We start from the raw sequence: 25,025 nt of genomic DNA, 5'->3' as shown, positions 1-25,025 counted from the left end.
ATTTTCATCTGGAGAGAGGTCGAATGAGAGTTCCATAAGTTTGTTATTGTACTAACCTGTCTGAATATTCTGTATTATGTGAGTCTTGTAAGGTCCCCCATAGTCTATATCCACGACGTTCCACTTCCTGGATTGCTCCGGTGCCGCAGGAAATTCTGCCGGATGCATGTCTTTTCGCCAATGTCAGTTTCCTTCCGCTTTCTTTGTGTTGGAATTTTAAACTCCGGTGGATTTATGAGGACTATGTTTAACTGCTCCTCAGATCTCTGCATGGTAAATTGAGACAGCTAGTTAGACTATCTGTCCAATCTGAGTTTTCTCTTTCATGAATAAAACAACTTCTGAACGTACACATGTTCCACCAAAACAAGTTCCTTCACAAGGCTATTTTGCAGTGCCTCCTTAGCTTAGTGCCACCCAAGACAATTGTGATTGGTTTAAAGAAATGCCAATAAACCAGAGCATGTTTATTACAGTAACAACGGTAAATGTAATTTGTTACTTTTACTTACATTTGTAGTTTTGGCCATTATTACGAGTGATAATGGTAAGCGGGTCAACTCTTTTTAGTTCTGTTTTTGGTCACCAAATCTTGAGGGAAAGTTTTAGACTAACTTCCTGTTTAACTTTGACCTACTGTACTTGCCTCAGTTGTTTCCACACAGTTTCTCTGTGGAATAAGACATTATCACAAACATTTGTGGTGCACTTTCTTTTGGAGGTTTGGGCTCCAAATAAAGTGGTTTAGATATTCTGGATAAACTTTGGCTTGTATACAACTTGACTGAAGTCTGACTGCTTGTTATTTTTGCCCCACCTGACTTCTTAGCAATGTTGGCATTTTCCAGATCTTGGCTAGTACTCTTGTGAATACATGATACATACATGGTTATCATAACTGATAGAAATTATGGACAAATCCAAGAAAACAGAATATTCCTGATGATGGCAGATCTGCACTCTTCAGAAGGCCTTGTTTAATAGCTAACATCAAACCAGTGGCTAAAGACCTGTGCCTTTTTAATGGGGGCTTTGTCATCGTAAATCCAACAAATAAGATGATCACTCAGAATCATGTTTTTAATTATTAGTCTTTCCTTTGCCATGAAATGAGTGACTGGAGTGTTTACATTCTGAAAACTCACTTGCAGCAGCCTTATCCAACTGTAATGGGACTAAATGTTATTCCTTTAGACCACACCCTGCAGTTGCCAGTGTTTGTTTTTTGAAATTCAGATTAATACCAGTTTTGTTTATGTATTTGTCAAAAATAACAATGATAATTTCTTATGTGTCTGTGGATTAAAAAAAAAAAAATCTCTTCTGAGATAATAATGGAATTGTAAACACAAGATGTATTAGAAACTTAATGCTGTAAATTGACCATTTAGGTGTTATTAATAAATATTTCTATACATAACGGATTCATTTATGTGTAGTGTTTAATATTACTAAAACCAACAGGGCAAAAAATATAAAAATCATATTTTTTGCAGGAGCAGGATTAAGGAAACAGTCCCACGCAGGGTTCTAGGGTATGGCCTAGGGTTCTAGGGTATGGTCTAAGCTCTCTGAGTACCCCTCTAGTTTGGTTTTCTGCAGTACTCAACATTCTGCTCCCGCTGTAACTCCTAGATTTATCTTCTCATTCAGACCCCATTTACACCATGCATTAAAATGTGTTTTGGGTGATCGGATTGAAATCAGATGCTTGACCACATAGAACGTACAGGTGTAAATGCATCCTAAACGCATTAAGGAAGGGACGCATTGTGACCACAAGTATTACTGTAAATGCAAATGCACTTTAAGCTGTTGCTGGTTGTTGTTATACAGTATGTGGATTTAAAGCCTCTTAATAAGTCTGGATGCTGGGGAGCGCATAACTTTCAACCCTGACAAAAAGCACATCTCCATGCATCAACAACAGAAAAGTCCCATTAAGAGTAGAGGTTTCCAAAGTTTTTCAGCTCGAGATCCAAAAGGCAAAGCAAAGGCAAGGCAGTTTTATTTGTATAGCACATTTCAGCAACAGAGCAATTCAAAGTGCTTTACATAAAACATTAAAGAGCAGTTAAAAATGATTAAAATAAATTAAAAACAGACAAAATACAAGAATAAAAGTTACAAGGCTTTGACCTAACCCTCTAAGTCCAAAATCATTTTCTGTTGCTGCTTTACCGTTGTTGAATGATTTTCTGATTTCCTTAAATTCCTCAAAAATTAAATTATTTTTTGGCCCCATTTCAGATTCTGGAGCCTACTGTTATCTGTACAGCTACAGCCTTGGCCTGGCCCAGCCAACATGGTTGTCGTTTTAATCTGGAAAGAGTGTTAAATTAGTTATATTGTACTGACCTATCTGAACGTCATTCTGTGACTCTTGTGCACTGTACAGCCCTTAATATTTTTCTCCAAACGTAATATAAACAGTCCACTCAAAATGTTCTTACTTTCAGAGCTGAATAAGGATCTGCAATCACTTCAGGGATTCTTGTCACAAACAGCAGAAAGGCCTCACACACTCACCAAAGGCAAAAGTTCCTGAGTGAACACATTCACAGCTAGAGGATCTAACATGAGCATGTTAGCATGAACACATTAGCTAGAACCATTTGTTGGTCTGGTCATGTTTGTGGTGGAATTTCCAGTTTACGAACACATGCTATGTAAGATGAGACAGTGGTACCCCAGGTTTCACTCAGATCAGTATCCAACTTAACCTCATAACGTTTCCAGGCAGAGGTGCAACTTTGTGCCTCCATAGATAGGGAATTTAGGCAGCTGCTTGATGAGGGAACGCTTCGTTTCAGGACTGTTTCCTTTTGAAGGTCGGTGGGCCTGCCACACTTTTGCATACTTCCCAGAGAGAGAGATAGGCTGAACTAGTATGGCGTTATATTACTGTCACTAGTCAAGAGCGCATTATTTCAATTTGAGAGCATTTCTCACTGATATTACGTTCAGATTTCTTGCTCTCACACTCAAATAGTCACTGCTCGCGCTCAAAACCTTGCTCTCACACTCAAATATTCACTGCTCGTGCTTTGATTTGCTCTGCTTGTGCTCAAACTTTCTGCTTAGACTCAGATATGTTGTTGTTTGGACAGATTTCCTGCTCTCAGCTTTGAACCTTCTCCTCACACTGCACATTTTCTGCTCTCGGATCTCTCCTGCGCACTTGGATTTTTTTGTGTTATAACCCTGCCAAAAGTCAACAACCAATAGAATACTAGCTGTAGTGTTGACCAATGAAATGATCCCTGCCCCGTTGAGGGTGCGTTCACTTTACGTTAGAACGTCTGTTGAGGGCGGCTGCACTGTAACCGATAACTGTAACCAAGTTTATGTATCCCCGCGCCGTTCATTGCTTTATTATAAGTATATGTCAACAATGTGCACAGAATGGTCGACGCACTTTCACCTGCACCCATCAGGAAACGGGAGAAAGCTTTGAAGTGGGACATGTGAAGTTATGTCCACAACTACGAGGGTGAGTAACATAATTTAAGCACCTAGCTAGCTAGCTAACATATGGCGCTAGCATATAGCCTAGCTTGATGTCCATAAACAAATAGATTTTCTTTATTGTATAGCTAGATTGAACGACATATGACGGACTGTATGTGTATACGTGATGACCTCACTTTGTGTTTTTTCCTCGTTTGGTTAACCATGTTCCAGGGATTTGGCTGATTTCATGTTAGAGCCAGTAGTAGAACCTAAACTGTAATATAACTGAAAGAACACCAGAAACTGGAATGTTTGTGTCAGCTTTTGCATCACTGTTGTGTTGTTCATCAGAATTTAGTCTTCATTCCTTCATATAGCATTAGTCTGAAAATGATGAATTCATATCAGTCTGGTCTGTGTACTTTTTCGTTCATTCGATTTTCATTTCATAAACCGGTATTAAAAAACAACTGCAGCTGGGACATTCTAACTCTTAACCTGAAAAAGCTTAATGTGGTTTAATGTACCTAAGCAATGATCAATGTTTACCAAATTTCTCTCTCATATTGCTCCTCATAACCACTGAAAACTGTCAAAAAATCTAAACCAAAGTCCAATTATTATGGACGTTATGTGACTGATAACTGACTGTTTAGTTTTTTCACGTTAAGCGTTAGAATGTCCCAGCTGCAGTTGAGGGAAACTGTAGCCTATAACTTCCTAAGCGACTGATCATCCGTTTTTTGCCACCCTTTACATAATAAATATGGCTATGAAATAGAACATGAAATACATAAATGAGGCAATACATATATAGGCATTAGCTAGTCATTATAGTTCAATAGCCTAAATACATATGTTTTATGGACTTTTATTTATTCCGTCTATTTATATGCACGTTATATTTTATTAAGTTTTGTTATCTCACAGACTCTGACTAAAAGCAGCAGCAAGCCTGCCTGGCATCAGTGCATCATAGCATATCACTGCAAAGAAAAGAAAATATGAATAAATCACAAGCGCGGCAGATTCCCAGCTCAGCTAGAGCGGGTAACGCCAGCAAACCGCAGGGACCGAGGTCACAGGGCTGGTGGCTAGCTGCTAGCTAGCTGCAGCAGCAGCTAATATTAGAATATTAGACCCAGCACCGGAGGTCTGATCCCCATGATCTGATCCCGAACTGCCGGTGACTCTCTGCCAGATCAGCAAGTTTAACGGCAGCAACAGAAAGTTTGCTGGGATTGTTAACGGTGGCGTACCGTTACAACCGTGAACTATAATTCTGTTTCCTCAGTCAGCTGGTTCGACTCTCTTTGGGCGAAGTTGTCTGCGGCGGGAAGAGACAGAGAGTCAGAGGGAGGCAGGGAGAGAGGGTAATAAATACATGTGACATTATGAAATAAAATTCCCCCCAAGCATTATCAAGAGTATAGGTTTTCAAAGTAATTTTAGCCTGGGCTGAAAGCAACACTGGTAGGCTAGGCTGGCGCTGTTGCCTTGGAAATGACAACATCCGGTCTCTGAATATGAAAAAACTTTTTTCATTTCTATTTTCGAGTGTTTCTTTTTTTTTGTTATATGAAATAGAAAATGAAAATCACAGCATATTTTAAATTTCTCCCATCCCCTTTTGACCATGAAAAGGAAAAAACGCCTTGTATTTCAATTTCAAATTTCGTATTTTAAAACGAAAATCAAATAACCATTTGTTTGTTGTTTTATAATACCTGTTTATGAAATGAAAATCAAATGAACGAAAAAGTACACAGACCCAGTCTGTTAAGTAAAATTTCACCACTATAATAAAACAGATCTAGAAATGATATGCTTTATTTGCAACTTAAATATGTTATTTTTTTAATTAATACAAAGCAAACTGAGCAGAAAAGAACAAGTGTTTTGTTTGTTTGTTTCTCTTCTTCTAGGTGTGACTGAAGTACCCCTGTTGTAATATAATAGTAAAATCATGTTACATACACTTACCATTTATGTTTCTTGCTTAAATTCACAGGGTGCACAACCAGGCCTGGGAGAGAAAATTACTGATATCCACAAAACCAAATCAGATATATATATATATATATATATATATATATATATATGTATACAGTACAGGCCAAAAGTTTGGACACACTTTCTCATTCAATGGGTTTCCTTTTTATTTTCATGACTATTTACATTGTAGATTCTCACTGAAGGCATCAAAACTATGAATGAACACATATGGAATTATGTTCTTAACAAAAAAGTGTGAAATAACTGAAAACATGTCTTATATTTTAGATTCTTTAAAGTAGCCACCCTTTGCTTTTTTTGATAACTCTGCAAACCCTTGGTGTTCTCTCAATGAGCTTCATGAGGTAGTCACCTGAAATGGATTTCACTTCACAGGTGTGCTTTGTCAGGGTTAATTAGTGGAATTTTTTCTCTTATTAATAAAAAAGCAAAGGGTGGCTACTTTGAAAAATCTAAAATATAAGACATAATTTCAGTTATTTCACACTTTTTTGTTAAGTACATAATTCCATACAGTATGTGTTCATTCATAGTTTTTATGCTTTCAGTGAGAATCTACAATGTAAATAGTCATGAAAATAAAAAGGAAACTCATTGAATGAGAAAGTGTGTCCAAACTTTTGGCCTGTACTGTATATTGGAATTTTCATTTTGTATAGCCTTTACAAGCCTATATTTGAACACTTAAAATATTTAACCAAATATGCATTCACTGTTTCTTTATAGCCTGATGCTGATTTCATAATCATGAACTGCCAGCCCAATTTCAGTGAAAAGGGGACATCTAAGGGGAGAACTGAGAGGAAGATCATCAACTTTCTAAAAAGATTTCTTGCAGGAGGTTGAAATGTCAGGTACTATATACTTTATAGTGTGCATACACAATTACACATAACACCATTTGAATGTACAGAGCACATATACACATTCTTGGATAATACATTTTTTAAGACAATACTGTAAGTTTGAATAGCTTCTCTTTCATGTTATTTGAAATATACATCAATCGCAGATGGGGAGACAGACAGTGCAGCTGGTGACACAGAGCCTCTTGCAGTGCCACACGTGCTCCAGTGGATGACGGGGCAGTCCCACATCCCCATGCTCCCTGATGAAAAGAGACATTTCAAAATAACAATTCAATTCAATTCAATTTTATTTATAGTATCAAATCATAACAGAGTTATCTCGAGATACTTTACAGATAGAGTAGGTCTAGACCACACTCTATAATTTACAATTTACAAAGCCCCAACAATTACAGTAATTCCCTCAAGAGCAAGCATTATAAATGGCTATTGCGACAGTGGCGAGGAAAAACTCCCTCTTGGGAAGAAACCTCGGCAGACCCAGACTCTTGGTAGGCGGTGTCTGACGGGGCCGGTTGGGGGTGTGAAGGCGATAATAGTCGCATTGAAAATAGTGGAACAGTGACTTTGAAGGTAGTCGTTGTAGTTAATGTCACAGCAGGACGTTGCGGGATGAAACGTGGCGCTGCAGAGCATGGGTGGGTGTAGCAGACGCAGAGCTAGGTTAGTAACAAGCAGTTCTGGGACAGGATGCATACAAAAGGAAACAAATGAAAACATTGATGAGAGGCTGTACTGGCCTGCCCCCCTCAACTCACACTATATTATTGATTATATGATCAATAAATCTGATGACTACGAAGAGAAGCAGGTGGGCCGGGTTAGGCGGACGCTGCAACTCCTCACTCCACCATAGACCCATATCTAACCTAACTATAAGCTTTATCAAAGAGGAGAGTTTTCAGTTTACTCTTAAATGAGGCGATGGTGTCTGCCCCCCGAACCCAGACTGGGAGCTGGTTCCACAGGAAAGGAGCCTGGTAGCTGAAGGCTCTGGCTCCCATTCTACTTTTGGAGACTCTAGGAACCACAAGTAACTCTGCATTCTGGGAGCGGAGTGCTCTAGTGGGAGCTGTTCTAGATAGGATGGTGCTTGACCATTTAGGGCTTTGTAGGTCAGGAGAAGGACTTTAAAGTCAATCTTGTATTTTACAGGAAGCCAATGCAGAGAAGCTAAAACAGGAGAAATATGATCTCTTTTCTTAGTTCTCGTCAGAACAAGTGCTGCAGCATTCTGGATCAGCTGGAGAGTCTTAAGGGACTTATTTCAGCAACCTGACAGTAGAGAGTTACAATAGTCCAGCCTGGAAGTAACGAATGCATGGACCAGTTTTTCCGCATCGTTTTGAGACAGGATATTCCTAATTTTGGCAATGTTACGAAGATGAAAAAAGGCTGTTCTCGATGATTGTTTTAGATGGGTGTTAAAGGATATATCCTGATCAAAAATAACTCCTAGATTTCTGACAGTAGTGCTGGAGGCCAGGACAACACCATCCAGAGTAGCTATATCTGTAGATAATGAAGTTCGGAGGTGTTTAGGGCCCAGCACAATAACTTCAGTTTTGTTACAGTTTAACATCAGAAAATTATAGGTCATCCAGGATTTTATATCTTTAATACATGCTTGAAATGTAGCTAACTGACTTGTTTCGTCTGGTTTGATTGACAAGTATAATTGGGTGTCGTCCGCATAGCAGTGATAGTTAATTGAGTGTTTCCTAATGATATTACCAAGAGGAAGCATGTACAAGGAGAACAAAACTGGTCCAAGCACCGAGCCCTGTGGAACGCCATGCATAACCCTCGCGTACTTAGAGGATTTATCATTAAAATTAACAAATTGAGATCGATCAGAAAAATAAGACTTAAACCAGCTTAGTGCAATTCCTTTAATTCCGACTAAGTGTTCCAATCTCTATAACAGGATTGTATGGTCAATAGTGTCAAATGCAGCACTAAGATCTAATAAAACAAGTATGGAGACAAGTCCTTTGTCTGCAGCAGTTAGAACGTCGTTAGTAATTTTCACCAGTGCCGTGTCTGTGCTATGATGCTTTCTAAATCCTGATTGAAAGTCTTCAAATAAGCTGTTGCTATGGAGAAAATCACATAACTGATTAGCAACTACTTTCTCAAGGATCTTGGTGAGAAAGGGAAGGTTAGATATAGGTCTATAGTTTGCTAAGACCTCAGGATCGAGGGTGGGTTTTTTCAGAAGAGGTCTTATCACAGCTACTTTAAATGACTGCGGTACATAACCTGTTAATAGAGACATCTACAATACTAATACATCTTCAATTTTGATACCATATGCCAGCACGAGGTCGAGGGTGTGGTTAAAACAGTGCGTGGCCTCATGCACACTCTGACTGAAGCCAATAGAATCTAGAAGTGAGTTGAAAGCAGTAGTAAGGCTATTGCTGTCAACGTCCACATGGATATTAAAATCACCAACAATAAGTACTTTGTCTGATTTAAGTACTACACATGATAAAAACTATGAGAATTCAGATAAAAATTCAGAATACGGACCTGGAGCTCGGTAGACAACAACAAATATAATTGGCTGTACTGATTTCCGTGTTGGATGTTGAAGATTAAGAACAAGACTTTCCAAAGAGTTATAATTTAGTTTGGGTTTAGGGTTAATTAACAGGCTTGAATCAAATATGGCTGCAACTCCCCCTCCTCGGCCTGAGCCTCTAGGAATTTGAGTATTAATATGACTGGGAGGAGTCGCTTCATTTAGACTAACATATTCTTCATGGCCCAGCCATGTTTCAGTAAGACAGAATAAATCAATTTAATTATCAGATATCAATTCATTTACTAGTACTGCTTTAGAAGACAGAGAGCTGACATTTACTAATCCACATCTAATTTTCCTATCCTTTTCTATCATTGCAGTGGTAGTTTTAATTCCAATTAGGTTGTTAAGTATTGCCCCTTTATTCACCACTTTGTGTGGTCTATTGTTGATTATAATTGGAATAGCACTAGTACTACATGTTACTGGAATAGTACTACACGTTACTGGAATAATAATAGTACTACTTGTTATCCTGCAGAAAACATTTTCAGAATCATCCACTTGTATAGTGCTATCAGGATCAATACCTGGGGGACATGAATCTGTGATATTTTCAACATAATGTCAATACTTGCCTGTCAGTGTGGTCGTTATGTTGTCAGATAGCATCCTGGCTCCGTGTCGGTTTGGGTGGAGACCATCACGCTTCAGCAGGTTGGGCATCTCCCAGAACAAGTTGAAGTTGTCGACATAGGGAATGCTCAGGGAAGTGCAGAGTGGTTCCAGCCAGGTGTGGAGCCAGAACAGTCTGGACCATCTCTCCACACCCTTCCTGTAGGTAGGTAGAGGCCCAGAGATGACAATCCGCTTACCTGTGCCCATCAGGGTGGAGAGGAGAGTGGTGAAATCTTCCTGGAGTGCTATCGACCGTCTCTCTCTGATGTCGTTTGTGCCCACATGCACGATGATGTTGTCGACCTTGGCGTGGCGGGCGAGGATGCCGGGAAGTTTGTGCTGGATGTCACGGACCTTGGCACCGGGGAAGCAGTAGACCTTGGAGGGACCGCTAGGTAAAGGGGGAATGTGGAGGTCCCTTACCATGGAGCTTCCGATGACCAGCGTGGAGGTTGATGAGTCCGAGGGGGGAGACTGTGTGGATGGACCAGGATGAGCTGCGTGGGGACGTGGCAGAGAAGGGAACTCCTCATCGGCAGAAGCCGAGGAGAGACAACAGGGTTAGAGGTTGTATTAGTGTGTGGTGGGGTGAGAGTATTGCAGGGCACAGTGGAATCAAGACATCCGACAGTGTGTGTGTGAGGGGAACTTCCAATGATAATGGAGTCAAGGAACTCTTCACTTGCCTTGATCTGGTGGAGAGTCGATATTCTGGCTTCAAGTTCCACTATCTTCTGGCTGAACAGGAGGCACGAGTCACAGCCAGGTGAACAGCTGAGGGAGGGCATCGTGTAGCTTGCTAGTTTAGCTAGTAGCAACGTTGATGGAGGCCTTCTGATAAAACCTAAAAACCTTCACAAGTCGAAATACAATGCAGGTGCTCCTGCTTGTATTAGCAAGCTGTGGATAGCCTGTTACTGCTACCAAAATATAGAATAGATTTCCAGGGAGGCAAAATCCTGAGTGGTCCGCTTTAACTCCCGCTAGCAGGCAGGCTAACTAGCAGGCACAACAAATACCTAGACGTTAGCTAACGGAGCGGAGGAAAGTTTTGCAAACAACGGAAAACCATAAAGACAATGACAGCTAGAGAAACAACCATAAAGACAATGACAGCTAGAGAAACAATAAAGTCAATGACAGCTAGAGAAACAACACCACCAACCTCCAATGGCTTTGATTTAGTTCTCTCCGATTTCTCCTCTGTTGGCTTCTGCTCTCTGCTCTCTGCTACATGTATGCAGGTTAATTGTGTGGACTCTACTGGCCGGGTAATTGTTGTGCATAAGTTTGGTACAGTTTCATACGAACCCGTTCATGAGAATGCGTTGCCCTCTCTGACAGATGAACATGTAACTTTGACGACAACTGCAGGGAGCGACTAGGAGATCACTCAGTTTGCTACCCATTTGTAAGTACATACACTCAGACTGTGACTTTTCCAGTACAGCATCTTAGCACTTACACTGACTTTAGAAGAATCATGAGTGAAGCAGTTAAATATGGTGGTGGATTCCACAGAGTTTAACAAAACTAGGTCTACTCAAATCAAAGCAATTATTGCTACTGTTAGTAATACATCCCAAAGGGTGCCACTCCTGAAGTGCCTTTTTTTGCTTGTCCGTTAGTAAACTTAATGGGTTGTTTTTGCCAAGTTCAAAATTGTAACCAGCTAAGAAGTTCATGTTTAAATGTCATTGTTGGTTGGACACAACGTGCAAGTATTGTGTCACGACCATGTGACTGAGAATGTTCCATAGGATCAAGAGTTCTCTGAAGTTCTTCCAGGGCTTCATCATCCAGTGGGCATACAATTTCTGGAACCACAACTGTACCGTTAGAGTCTACTCGCAGCATTGCACTCTCCCAATCAATGCCTGGATCTTGAAGTTCCTACAAATCCAGCAAAAAAACAATTCAAATAAATTAAGACTTTGTACCTTAAAACATTTTTCTGATGTTTTCTGTCTATTTAAATAATCTAATCTTTTTGAACAAATGTTACAAAAAAGGTGTAATTGTTCATTGAAAACTTTAATAATATAGAAATTAAAACTACTGGTAATTGAACAGATGGCTGTTGCCAAGGATTTTATATATTGGTCAGTGTAGTTAAAAAGGCATTTGTAGATGAAAAAAATTAAACCGCAGCATTTATGCAAAAATCATGACAGAACTCGATTCATCATGTATAACTCATGAGGAAAGAGTATTTTTTTTGGCACATATGCTCCATAGTCCAATTGCTATTAATGTTTTATGTCATGAAACAAGACCTATATCTCTCTGCCAAACCGTGTTTGGTGTTTTAAGCCCACAACGTCCTTCCAGGCAGCACGGCAATGGTTATGTTTAGGGTTAAGGTTAGCTGCCTGGATCCGGACGTCGGCGGCTTAAAACACCATTGAGCCTGCGAAACGTTTTTTTTTATTATTTTTTTTATATATAGTATATACTGTATATATTTTGTGTGAACTGTCCTTTTATAATTGTGTACCTCAAGACTCTCCCCTTCGTCTAGAGCTTGTTCATGTCCCATAAACCATAGTTGTTCAGGACTGAGACCTCCCTCTGTCCGTAGAGGATGATTATTCCATCCTCCAGTGAATGTATCAAGGTCTGCTCGGAGTCGAGGGATAAAGATATAGTGGACGCCAAAGAGATGAACCACATCAGAGATATCAAGCAGACCATCTTCCTCCAGAGAGTGAAGAACATCATGGTACTTGCTAGTGACTGCAACCCAGACAACACAAGCTGGGTTGATCTCAGGAAGAATGAGAATGCAGTTGGCGCTTTGTTATTTGTTGCAGCATCCAAGTACAAGATCTAATAAAACCACATGAAAAATGTTAATCTTCTTGCAGCTATAGGGTTACATCCTAATGGCTAGCCTTTAGCTTTTAGTTTTGTTTAGTGAACATTCTACAGCCTTGGGCACTTAAATTATTATATGTGTTCATATATTTTTTTAAATAAATAACTTGGTTTATCTTGCATCCTAAAATACTACATATATTGCACATTTATTGTTGCAACTTACTCTTGCATGTTTAACAATTTTGGTTGAAGTAATCAAACAGACACATACATATGTTGATGTGAAATACATATTCAATTGTATTCTATAAATATAGCTGCATTTTCATGTTAGCCTTGGTAAGAGAGGAAAGCAGATATAAGAGAAGGACTACTACCTAGAATAAAAATCTGAGAAAAAGTAGTGCAACATGAAATTCTTTAAATGTTTCTGTACTTTCTGCAAGAAATACATAAGGTAAATGTCTAAGCAATGTGGTTTCTGAGCACTCAAAATACTGGCAGTTTTTTATGATAAAATTATGATCAACCATCATTACCCTCAAGTAGGGGTGGGAATCACCAGAGGTACCACGATACGATATTATCACGATACTTAGGTCACGATACGATATTATTGCGATTTTAAACATATTGCGATATTCTGCAATATATTGCAATTTATTACCTTTTTTCCAACTTCATTATTATGTCCCCAAAGGAAAACTTTGTCAACATCTGTTTGTTCATCTCACATGAATTTTATTGCTGTAAAATGTGACTGTCAAGCTGACTAACTAACCAGCACTTTAATGAATATGTTATAAATGTTGTATACACCTGGCAAACTGAACTGTTTGCATTTTTAATTAAGGTGGACTAGACTGTAATACCAACAGGTATGCACTGCTGTGCTACTACAGGTATTTTTTACAATTAAAATGAGTACAAAAACGGGCGCGACGGAGTCACGTTACCTTGGTTCCGTGTTTTTAGCAAGTGACAAAATCCTTCATTTTCCACAACGTTGTATGGACGCAGGTCTTTGCACATGAAGTAGGCGATGGCTTGAGTTATTTTCTTAGCTCGCTCTGAATTGGGAGGTAGCTAAGTGTGTCCAGTGTTGGTTGGTTTTTCGGCGGAGCTGGTTTAGCATTAGCTTTACCGTCCTCGGCTAACGCTAACTCTGGATGGTGGCGTGTGAGATGAGCCCTCATGTTTGTGGTATTCCCTGAGTATTTTATTTGCATACGACACTCCTTGCAAATCCCATGTCTCATGTCCATCTCAGTTGTCCCCTCCTTGTTAAAAAATCCGAAAAAAGTCCAAACACTTGATTTAAACGCAGATGGTGCATTTCTGATTTTTTTCTCTGACGCTGCCATGTTTATTTTATCTACATCCGCCTGCACGCTGACAGTCACCCCGCTGACCTCACCAGAAAACAAACAGCGCCATCTGGTGGACTGAATAAGCAATTGATTTTATTATTATACTACCAAAAAGTTAAATTCTGATGTGCAATTTAAATAATAAAAGATCGATACTTGGCGCCTGTGTATCGATACAGTATTGCCACGAGAAATATCGCGATACTATGCTGTATCGATTTTTTCCCCCACCCCTACCCTCAAGCTGAAGATACACAATTTTTTCTAACCTACAATCATAATAAATGTTAGCTGATTACAATTACATGCTTTTGTCAAGTCAAATGTTATATACCCCATAATCACAATTTGTGTCGGGGGGCTAGTTTGAAAAGGAAAAAAAGTAACAATTTATGGTAAGGGTACATGCATAAAAAAAAAAAACATTTATGTTGTACTTCTTTAACTTTGAGGAGTATAAAAAAATGAACAGTATATCACGTACGGGCTAATGCAAGAATATAATGCAACAACTAGTTATTTCAATCATGATTTCTGAGTTATTAATGATGTTAATGTCTTCATATATAAGTCTGCAGTTATTCTGATGTTATTTATCAGTGTTAAAGATGGATTGGTCATGACTTTTCTTGAAGCCACAAACATGATGTAATAAAAAAGTAATGCTAAGTTAATCATGATTACAACACTTGGAATTCATCAGAATGTGAACACTGTGACTGGTCAGTTTTTTTGGCTGTCCTTAACTGCAGACTTACCTATGAAGAAGACATGATCATTATTAATTTCATGATAGGCCTACATGGAGATATGATAAGTTGTTGCATTAAAGTATTGTTCTTGCATTAAGCCATGCATGAGATACTGTTAATTATTGTACATTCCTGATAGTTAATGAATGAATTCATTCTGTTTTATGCACAAAGTAACAATGAATTATTGTAAGCCCCCCGCCCCAAAAAAAATCCTCTTCATACAATATGCATTTTATGGTCCCAATCCATATTAGGAAACAATCCATATTAGGCTGATAATATTAACAATAAAAAAAAAAAACAAGAACACATCAATTACCTTTCTTGAGTAGCCGTCCACTCCTCCAAAGAGAACAATGTTGTATCTGTTCAAGAGGTAAAAACGTTACAGTATACAGTAACTAAGGCTGTTCGTATGGGAGTTGTATGACATGCCTCCTACTCCACAACATTCTGCGTTTAAATAATTAGATCAATATTCTATTTTAATCTACCTGATCAGTTTGTGATTTGTGTCAATGTGGGCCAAGGAGAGAGGGCCTCGCACAGAAAAACTTCTTCGCAGAACACAACCTAGTTCTGTGAGCCGTAAGAAGATCCCTGCAGCATCAACGCGATGCATAGAGGCCATCATTCTCCACCACTGAATGCGGAGACCCATTGACACCAAATGGCCTTGAACCATTCGATAACCGGCATTTGGCATCTGACTTTTGATGGCTGAAATCATGTTGTCAAGCTCTTGGTCAGTCACTGTGCTGTATGATCCTCTTACAGATAAGCCATATTCTTGCATTCTTCTGTAAATTGTTCTCCTTGAAACACCCAGGCATTTTGCAATGCTGACAGATGTGTAGATCTGAGACTGACAGATGTGTATCCAGCATATTCTTTAGTTTTTCTCTCTCTATTACAATTTTGGGGTGACCACGACCTGGACCAACCTCTGTTTCCGGTTCAACAATGGGCATAGAGCTGGCATTAATTTCCTGCTGGACAACATGATAGAGGTTTTGTAGTGCTTCTGTAATGTCTGATACACCGCCTATCTGCTCAGAGAACGATTCAAACAGAATAAGCTCATGGCGTGTCAGGAACTCCAAATAATCCAAATTTAGCGGTTGTTGGTTTATGGCAGATTGCAGTTTGGTAAGAAGTCTCTCCATCAACTGCTGTCTCAGCATGTCCTGTTAGACAGAAAGCGCTCAGATTAGCAAAGAAGAGGGACTCCTAGTAAGCCATATACATCTCTGAATAAACTAGTTGACTGAGATAAGATAACGTGTGGTGGAAGTTATTAATACATTTATCACTTATAGCATCCTAGCCATAGCTAATAAGCATTTGTATTTAAACTTTAGGATAAGATTTATCACATGCTGTCTAAAAACATGTTTTTTAGATAACAAAATTTCTCAGATGATAGTTTACTATGTATGTGTAGGTTATCAGCACGGTTGGGAAGGGTTACTTTAAAAATGTATTCTGATACAATTACATATAATGCAAATATAGACAAGGGAAACATGTTTATGAATTTTACTTAAGTTTATTCTATAAGACAATGTAACAGAAGAAAAAAAATTGTTTTTCATGAAGTAGGCCTAAATTCAGGCAGTAGCCTATAAAGCATTTTCACAGCTGGAAGGCTTTGGTGAAATTTCCACCTAGTGAAAACTTTCTTTCCAATAGAGGCCATGATAATAAAGATGAACTATGGTTTTACTGGAGACCAAAGGTGTTGTGAGACTCGTGAAGTGTTGTAATAGTGTTTGACTGTGCATTTGCATGGTAGTACTATATCCATATTTCTTTTTAAATTAATTACTATTTTAATTCTGCTAATAATCCACATTTTTACTAAATGTAACTGTAATCTAATGAAGTCTCTATTCCTGTAACCGTAATGGAATACATGTACTTTGCATCCTGATTGCATAACTCCCATACATCCTCCCCAAGCCTCAATCAAGTCTATTTAAATTTAACATCCGAAATGTCTGGCAACAACGTGCCTTCAAGGTAACATTATAAATTTAAATAAAATCATTATGGAGAATAAAGTTAAGCCTTCACTGTTCCGTTCACTGTTTGGCAACTAACGTTATCTTGGTAGTTAGCCTACTGCTTTTTGATATAAATTAGCTAACATTAGCAACAAAATGTAGCTAGTTCGCAAGCTAAGAATATACAGACAAACAAAACAAAGGTAATAAAACAAAGTAACTATATAACCATAGTATAACAAACTACTCACATGTGGCCGTGGTGTGACATTTAGGTCGTGCTGTTCTGATGACATGGTCCGCTGCTAGCGTTGGATTGCTTGAAAAGGATAAATCAAACTAACTTTAGTCATACAAGGAGATATGTTACTGTAAGTCAAACAGCACAACGGCATTATAATACACAAAACTAGCGAGGCACTTATATGTTAATAGTAAAAAATACTTACCAAAATGTGTTTTAATCCTGTCGTTGGTCACAACAGCCAATGTCCAGTGTTTTAATCCAGGCCATTAGCATTTTGCCTAAATGCCTCAAACTTCAACAACTTGCTGTAAATTTCCGCGATGCTGTAGATAGTTCTACTAGCAATTTAATTGGAGACCAACAGCCAATCACAATTGACCTTCTTTAATTCTCCGATTGGTTGATTTTGTGGCACATTTGTAACGCTGTTGCAAGTTGAGCGAGCGTGTGGGTCAAAAGTTGAGCGTGCACAGAGTGAAGAGGTTGAGAGAGAGAGGGAGACCGGGGCGCAGCACCGTCTGCCTGCGTGCAGAGAACGAGTTTGTGAGAGGGCACCTGAGAAAACTGTGCTTTAAATTTGGATAATAGTAAACAAGTAAATACATTTATTGAGCACGGAATATGTTCTTCTTTGCTCAAACGAAATAATTTTTTGCGAGTGTTAATTTCTGTTCAAAATGTAATGTAATATGCTTGCAAAATACAGGATTGAGACACATATATAACGCCATAATTCTGGTGTACACCGTTGACTTGACTCTAATACAGACAACAGTAAGTATCATTACTTAACCACAGTATATATTATTCTGGTGTACACTGTTGACTTGACTCCATGCTATTGATTATACATCACTTTAGCTTACCACTACCTCAGAACTTAACCTTAATTGCTCTTGTATAGTTCATTTATCTTCTACTAGTTGTATATACCTCCTATTTAATTGAATTATTCTTAATTTGTGTTGCAATACCTGAATGATCCCTCTTGTGAACACTAGGCTTATCTTTATTCATAACCCTGCTCACAAACTCACCTTAACCTGGGTCATCTGTTTGCCAATATCAATGTTCCTGCTACAGTAAATCCTATAGGCAAATTGTTCTGCTTTCACCGTAGTATGAACAATACACTTTTAAGGTTTTGTGTCAAATATTGTGCAATTTGTTATGAATTACTCATTGTTTTGACAAGGTAAATTAAAGCTATTTACCAAGTGTCAGCTCTGGTCAATTTAATTGTACTGTTTTTTTTTATAAATGTTATGGAAAATGAAAAAAACAATTTGCCTTGATCAGGGTTTTAATTTGTTGCAAATATGAACATGGTTTTAATAATCTGTATCTTATTGCTCTGAAAAACTACAATGATTTAAGAAATATCAGTGATACTTATCAACATGTATTGAATTGATTGAATATTCAATCAATTCAATACATGTTGATAAGTATCACTGATATTTCTTAAATATTTCTTAAATACTGCCAATATTGGCAGACATTACAAGCACCTATTCATGTCAACAGAGAAAACAATAGTTTGTTCTCTCTTTTATCACTTTGATTATGCAGGTGATGGTGCAGAAAGAGGGGTGAAGTCCTTGTAGATCTCTGGCACTTTGAGGACAGAAAGATCCAGCAACTCTCCACTGTTGTCTTTGTATAGTATGCTCCTATTAAAGACAAATTCATAGACATCAACACATAAGATATTAGGTGTACATAGCTTTCTTTAACATTACTATATATATACAGTACAGGCCAAAAGTTTGGACACACCTTCTCATTCAATGTGTTTCTTTATTTTCATGACTATTTACATTGTAGATTTTCACTGAAGGCATCACAACTATGAATGAACACATATGGAATTATGTACTTAACAAAAAAGTGTGAAATAACTGAAAACATGTGTTATATTTTAGATTATTCGAAGTAGCCACCCTTTGCTTTTTTTGATAACTCTGCAAACCCTTGGTGTTCTCTCAATGAGCTTCATGAGGTAGTCACCTGAAATGGTTTTCACTTCACAAGTGTGCCTTGTCAGGGTTAAATTACTTTGGAAACCTATACTCTTGATAATGCTTGGGGGGAATTTTATTTCATAATGTCACATGTATTTATTACCCTCTCTCCCTGCCTCCCTCTGACTCTCTGTCTCTTCCCGCCGCAGACAACTTCGCCCAAAGAGTCGAACCAGCTGACTGAGGAAACAGAATTATAGTTCACGGCTGTAATGGTACCGCCACCGTTAACAATCCCAGCAAACTTTCTGTTGCTGCACTGTAAAAAAAATCTGTAATTTTATATACTTTTTCCTGTTAATTTCACAGATTTTTTCTGTATTTTTTAAATACATGAAAATACCAATAAATTACAAAAATAAATTGTAAATTTAAATGTCTAATGTAAAATAACAGAAAAAACTTGTAGCTGTGAATAAACATAGCATTTCCATTAATTTAAAGAAAATTTACGTTTTTTTCTCATAAAATGACTATTAAAATACATTCAAAATGTATCGTATTTTCACAAATATTATTTTTTTATTTAAAAGATAAAACTGTTAAATTTAAGTTTAATACTGTAAAAACACTGCTAAAAGTAGATACAATTAGTGGAAATTAACAGCAACCAAAAGTATTTTTTCTGTCATTTTACATAGAATACTTGTAAATTGACAAATATCTCATAAAATTATGGACATTTTGAAAAAAAAAAAACTTGAATAATTGCTTTTTCAATCAGTGTATAAATGTCTATACGCATTGTTAAACTGTCTATAAGCATTATTAAACTGCCAAAATACAGTATTTATCATTTAAAACAGCCACAATCACTGTAATTACACACAAAGAAGAACATGTGATTTCTTTTTTTTCACATAAGTCAGTAAAAACACTATCAGAATGTATCATATATTCACAAATATTTTATTTATTTAAAAGATAAAACTGTTTTAAGTATTAAGGTTTGATACGGTAAAAACATTTCTAAAAGTAGGTGCAATTAGTGACAATTGACAGTAAAAGATATTTCTTCAGTAATTTTATATTGATTTGCTTGTTAATTTACTTAAATTGCCACATTTACATTTTATTTTACAGTATAGTATTATATATTATTAATTTATGTTAGAATAGAGACCAGAAACCCATTTTGATTTATACTATTTGTTAAAGGAGACCTTTTAAGCTTTTCTATGATGTTACAATGTCAGATGTTCATGCTAAACATGGCCAAAGGGACAAATAATGAGCTAAACATATTTAAAAGAAATCCCTGTAAGCCAAAACCTCAGATTTCCCACTGTTCAGAATTGTTTTCAACAGTTTTCTTTTCTCTGGGTTCCGTATGAAGACACACTGAGCTTGTTTCCTATATCTGGTATTTGCTGCTGGCTGAGAACACAGGTCACACCCACGATGCATAGGAACAGCTCTGCCCCGTCGGCTCAGTCTATCCAGAAAGCACAAGACGACAGAACTGAGCTGAAGCTTGTTCAGTGTGTCTGACAGAAAGTGCTTGTACGGTTATGAAGGAAAGGTATACATTTTCTGGTTTTCCCTCTGAAGTTCCCTGGCAGCTCTGCCTCAACTCTGTGATTTATGAAGTTTCCTGATGGACAGATAGCTTTACTTGTTGTAAATCCTAGCAGTTGCTAACAATAGCTTGCAGCTGCTGCGGTTATAATATGGCTCTGAACCAGCTGTCCAAAGCATCTGTACTAATGTTAATGTTTACATCTCTAACAGAATTGTCCACCCCCCAACAAAAAAGTCCAACTAAAATCCTTTATAAAACATTTAATTTAAATTACTGATAGCATTTTCAGATATATTATTTAAAACCCAACTGGGTCGACATAAAGCAATGAATGTTGCCATTTTGCTTTGATAGGACTGTAAGAGATATGAAAGGCTAATACAAAATGGTGGTATTCCATACAGTGAACATCCATGTACAATTCAAAGACTTCTTCACTTTCTTGATTCAATTTTATGACTTTCTAGACCCAAGTTTGTGTATCTGTGTGCACTGGAGTTACTTGTTATACAAAATAGATGAAAACCCATGCAGGGAAAAAGACAGGAATGTGATACAAACAAAACCCAAGCAAAACATTTTAACATATCTTAAACACCATACACTGAATGGCCATAGCACACTGTACAATATGTAACATTTAGAGCAGTCTTAATAAATCCATTTGTATGCCAGTTTACGGCAGTTTTACTCTTCTGACTTCATACTACAAAACCTCTGGATGAAGGTAAGAAACCACTAAGCTTCTTAAAGGGGTGATAGAATGCAAAACCGATTTTACCCTGTCATAGTTGAATAACGACAGTTCGGTGGGTAAATAGGACATACATAGAAGCTCAAAGTCCCACTGACACCCCTTTACTATGAAAATCTCATATTTTGAAACTGCTGCTGAAAACGGGCGACTCAACAAAGCTAGTTGCTTACGTAAGCATCTCAGGACCTGAACCTTTGTCAGCCCACGGGTGTATTAATAGAACAGTCACACCCCAACATTTACATAGGCTACACAACTGACCTGAGATCAGGTAGTCTTCTTAATCTAGGTTGCGCAGATCTCTGCTATTCCATTACAAAATTCACTTCTGAAACTTTTTTATGCGAGAAATCAACTATGTTAAGCTCAAATATGGGCTGATTTACGAAAATGGATGGCTAATTGCAAATTTTGTCCGACTGTGTTGGAGTTCAGCGGCCGGTGCTGCCTGGGTTGCTACATCACCACTCTGTCCTCCTTCACAGACCCCGGCCTGCTGTGAGCTCGATTGAGCTCGGCCAGCGGCCCGGTGCTCAATACCTGCGCAAACTCACCCTTTTCTGGGTGACTGGTCTACCAAACGCCGCTGCCCTGACAGAGCTCCAGGTCCTGCATCTCGCTGTTCTCCCTCCCCTCTTCCTGCTACCGGCCGGCCGATGAGTGACTGAGAGCGCGGTCAGCGAGCTTGCTACGCCCGCAATCTCTTACCGCAGGTTCCAGTTAATCTTATAATGGATATGTGTGTTGAGTTATTTAAACAAACAATCGGGGAAATAAACGCCTCTTGTCCGCAAGTCTCATTGATAGAGCCCGCGGTGAGCTGGAGTCCATCAATGAGAGCTAGCTAGCCTCCTCCTAACTCTGACATTCACAAAAATGCATTCAATTGAAATCTGAAATCGGACAAGTGTTAGCTAAGCTTTGTAAGACCTTGGGGAACCTGTAATATACATACCGTGACAAAATTCAAACTGGAAATATACATAATATAATATAAAAATGCCTTAAAATCAAATCAGACACAACGGTTAGCTTTATAAGACATTGGGGAATGATGTTATATAAGTGGCGTGACGAAATTCCAACTGTAAATATATTATAGTTATGCCGGCAGCCGGCCGCGGAGCCCCGGTAGTGCAGTATCCTGGGTATGGAGCCCAGCAGGCTGCCGCTTTCTCGTCAGACTGTGTGGAGCTCCTAATGTCCGACACGTCTTACCAAATTTGCAATTAGCTAGCCATCAATTTTTGTAAAACGGCCCATATTTGAGCTTTATATAGTTGATTCCTCGCAAGTCTCAGAAGTGAATTTGGTAAGGAAACATTGCAGTGTCTGGAATATGAGATTCTGTCGCGTCTCTAATGTGTGTGTATTGGTGATTCGCTCAACCAATCAGTGCGCGTCTCTAATGTGTGTGTATGGCGAGTCGCTCAACCAATCAGCGCGCATCTCTAATGTGTGCGTATGGCAATTCGCTCAACCAATCAGCACGCAGCTCATCTAAATATTCATGAGCATACCATATTTGGAAGAAAAGCTCTTGTTACAAATAGGGCCAAAACACAGTAATGCATAAGGGCCAATAAAATATCAACCAGGCCATTTTCAGCCCAACTGTTACATACCCCCTTAGGAGACCATAAGGAACCGTGTGAAATACCCTATATAATCATTGTATCACCCCTTTAAGGAAGCTGAATTGGAAAGCATAATTAGCGGCAAACAAAATTATCAGTATATCTATCCAAGGTCTCTGACACATTAAAACCTGATGGTTGAGTATGAATGACATGTGGTGAGTTTGAAAAAGGTGATTCCTGCAGGCACTTGCTTCTCATGGACCACTGCCACCAGAGCCACTGCACCTTCCTGGTATGTCTCCAACATCCTGAAAAGGGAATACATATTCAGTGTGTGTTCACATATTGTACAAAATATCAAGTTGATGTCAGAGGAGAATGGGGCAGACTGGTTCGAGATGATAGAAAGGCAACATTAACTCAAATAACCACTCGTTACAGCTAAGGAATGCAGAATACCATCTCTGAACACACAACACATCCAACCTTAAAGCAGATGGGCTACAGCAGCAGAAGTGCACACCGGGTGCCACTCCTCTCAACTAAGAAGAGGAAACTGAGGCTACAAGTTGCACAGACTCACAAAAACTGGATTGAAAAAACGTTGCCTGGTCTGATGAGTCTGGATTTCAGCTGCGACATTCAGATGTAGGGTCAGAATTTGGCGTAAACAACATGAAAGCATGGATCCATCCTGCCTTGTATCAACGGTTCAGGCTTCAAACTGCCTTCGCATCATGGATGTGCAGCTGACAAATCTGCAGCAACTTTCTGATGCTATCATGTCAATATGGACCAAAATCTCTGAGGAATGTTTCCAACACCTTGTTTGCCACAAAGAATCAAGGCAGTTTTGAAGACAATACGGGTTTTGACCGGTACTAGCAAAGTGTACCTGATAAAGTGTCCAGTGAGTGTATGTCAGAGGTTACACGCATCAACTAAGTAACTTGCTCAAGGACACAATGGATTTGTTGCAGTGAGAATAGAACACAGGTCTCTCACACCAAAGTTATGTGTCTTATGCACTGCTTCACCGACCCCCAATCTGAATGTTAAACGGAACTACTAAAAGAGCTAAGCGTAAAAATATTTTTGGTTAATTTTGAAACTATGATGGAACAAATTAGACTGTGTCGGGCCACCATAGTCTTGGTAATTTATGGGAAACACAAATAATCAGTCTATGTTGTCGTTTAAAGTCAAAGCTTTTAATATTGCCAAATTGAGAGTTTTATATTTGACAGTGATTTCACATTTCTTGATGGTAGGGCTGCACAATTAATCGAATTTTAATCACAATCACGATTTTGGCTTCCCACAATCAAATTCACGTGATCGAGCAATATTTAAAATGATTCAATCCGTTCATAGAATTCTCTGTATCAAAGTTTTTTTCCCCAAAGCACTGTAAACCATTGTCTGATCACGCGCCTCCATGAGCCAATCAGAGTTGTTCCCTGCACCGCGCAGCTTAGTTTCTAGATGTAGACAGTCACAGAGGACATAGTAACGTGAGGAAAATTCCACAACAGGTAGCAGTTGGTCATAAGTCTGTTTATTAGTAAACACAACATTTTTGTCCCGTCGGTGTTGTTTTTCAGACAACAGCAGTGACCAGTGCTAGTTTGTCTTTTAGCTCATAGCTTTAGCGCCAGACTGTTGTACGTCCTGCTGTTGGAATCCTCTCCCGTGAAATACAGTCACACTACACCGTTTAGCTGTCAGCATTTTAGCTGTGTTTAATCCAGTTACTACTGTAGCTAACGGCAGGCTAACGTTACCTGCTGTATAAAGTGTTATTAGTGTTTACTGTAGCTAGGGCTGGGCGATAAATCAATTTTATTGATTATCTCGACGGTGTAGTTAACGTGGATTTGTTTAAATGAAAAATCAATTTTCTCCTTAACATCCGCCGACGCTCCACTCTGGGCTCCCGTAGCTCCGAACAGGCTCATCCCTCCCCTCGCGCGTTTGCCATAGAGATACACAAACAACATGGCAGCAACAGGGACTATATATATATATATATATATGTTCTATATCTATGGTTCGACCACTGTCATGAGAATGCCGTGGGTGGGCTTCATTCCATTTCAAATAACCGCCTGTCTGCCGCAACCTAAACCCTAAAGCCACTGTCTCTGTTAAAATAGATGACTTATAGCCTGTGATTATGAAAATTTAAGTTGCTCATGTAATTGTATATATATCCAAGGATTATTGTCATTATTTTGTATGTAAAGTGATATGCAAATAAAGATTGATTGATTAAATATTGATGCCATCCAATAAAGCACTTCACACACTATGTTGCTTTTCTCTTTTCAAGCAAATCATTATAACCTATTAGATATATTGTGTGTGTAAACTGACAAAAAGTATAAAAGCACTGCAG

At 38.5% G+C, this 25,025-nt stretch overlaps 2 long non-coding RNA genes across 2 annotated transcripts; one reads left to right on the top strand and one right to left on the bottom strand.

The window, feature by feature from the left end:
* The first annotated feature begins 3,455 nt into the window (after nt 1–3,455).
* LOC114560847 (uncharacterized) lies at nt 3,456–19,022 on the top strand. Its single transcript, XR_003693251.1, has 3 exons — nt 3,456–3,493; nt 6,196–6,323; nt 18,918–19,022. It is a non-coding gene; the product is annotated as an uncharacterized LOC114560847 (long non-coding RNA).
* Nucleotides 10,392–17,259, bottom strand: LOC114560846 (uncharacterized). The gene is made up of 6 exons (XR_003693250.1): nt 16,947–17,259; nt 16,749–16,816; nt 14,986–15,678; nt 14,811–14,856; nt 12,044–12,375; nt 10,392–11,439 (listed from the first exon to the last, which is right to left on the bottom strand). It is a non-coding gene; the product is annotated as an uncharacterized LOC114560846 (long non-coding RNA).
* Nucleotides 19,023–25,025: the final 6,003 nt, after the last annotated feature.

This window comes from Perca flavescens, chromosome 8 (genome assembly GCF_004354835.1).
Source record: "Perca flavescens isolate YP-PL-M2 chromosome 8, PFLA_1.0, whole genome shotgun sequence".
NCBI lineage: Eukaryota > Metazoa > Chordata > Actinopteri > Perciformes > Percidae > Perca > Perca flavescens.
The sequence above is the reverse complement of the archived record's forward strand: the minus strand, read 5'-3'. Positions and strand labels throughout refer to the sequence as shown.